Raw genomic sequence first — 1,368 nt, 5'->3', positions numbered from 1 at the left:
GAAAAAACCCTAAAAGATTTTTTAATTCACACCATATTCAGAAATAAATTATCTTGGGACAAAAAGGATTTTTTGCTTGTTTTTGTTTTTGAGATGATAGGGTCTCACTATGCAGGTAAGGCTGGCCTTGAACTATGTAGCCCAGGGTGGTCTTGAACTTCTGGGATCTTCCTGCCTCAGCCTCCTGAGTGCCAGGATTACTGGTGTGCACCAGCATGCCTGGCTTGGTACAAGAAGAATTTTTTGTTTTTACTTTATTAAAATCCTGAGTTTATTTCACATGTGTATTTTTGTCTCCCCACCATTTCCATGTCTGACCATCCCTACTACTATGTCCTAGTAAGATAACATTACATACATACTTAAAACCAAAAAAAAAGGTGGAGTTCCATCTTTAAAAACTAAACAGACATTTTGGACAACACATTCTTGGCAATGGAACCTAGATATTTATCAAACATGGTAGGGAAAGTTCTCACTTTGCATTATAAAAAGGATAGCCAGATACCAACTGTTACACAAATGAAATAAGATGGAAAATTTTAACAAGCTGTTTAAATTGTTTTCTTAAAGAGACTTCCTCCCCTGCCAGAGATCTTGAAGAGCTTCCTGGTCAGTCATCCGGAAGCAATTTTTCACATAATTGGTGAACTTGGCTTCCACTTTGGGAAGAGAACCACCCTTTTCTATACTTGCTTGCATTTTTGCTTTAATGTCTTCTACTGAACTAGGTCATTTGGGTGTTTTAGGAGTCTTCTTGTTTTTTGATCTTAGTATTGATGGGTTTTGAGTGTTTTCCATTCTGGTTTGATTTCTGTGCATTTTTGGCTGGAGTATCTCAAATTGATTTCTTCACTGGAGTTTTCTCTTCAGTTTCCTGATCACCAAAAGTATGGTCTTCATCATCATCTTCATCAGCAGCTAGTTTTACTTTTTTCTGTAGAACCTTCGAACCACTTCTAGGGGAAAGTCGCTTTCCAGATATACTTAAGCATTTTACATTCTCTTCCTCCTCTTTATCTTCCTCTGTGCTGTCCACTAATGCACACAGGCCCTGAACCACACTTCCACCTTCAAACAGGTAGTGTAACGTCAAAGCCCCCAAGGGAAACCGTTGGCTGTACAGGCACCTTTGAAGTTGCCAGTGTCACTTTAATTGGACTGTCTTCCTAACTCACTGCCTCGGCTAAGACAATGTACAATTCATCCTTTGCGCCAGCCCCTAAATTGACCGTTCTTAATGACAACTGGTGCTCATTATCAACTTCAAGTGATAATCTTTGTCTGCCTTTAGTTCACAATGGAAAAGATAGTTCTGGGGCCTCACGGGGCTCATGTCCATATCTATTGACTCTTCTATGGAGTGGT

At 39.5% G+C, this 1,368-nt stretch overlaps 1 pseudogene; it reads right to left on the bottom strand.

Annotated features, from left to right (window-relative positions):
* Positions 1-228: 228 nt before the first annotated feature.
* Positions 229-1,360, bottom strand: LOC104871150 (annotated as a pseudogene).
* Positions 1,361-1,368: the final 8 nt, after the last annotated feature.

This window comes from Fukomys damarensis, unplaced genomic scaffold (assembly GCF_012274545.1).
Source record: "Fukomys damarensis isolate Sample0158 unplaced genomic scaffold, DMR_v1.0_HiC HiC_scaffold_55988, whole genome shotgun sequence".
Taxonomy (NCBI): Eukaryota; Metazoa; Chordata; class Mammalia; order Rodentia; family Bathyergidae; genus Fukomys; species Fukomys damarensis.
The sequence above is the reverse complement of the archived record's forward strand: the minus strand, read 5'-3'. Positions and strand labels throughout refer to the sequence as shown.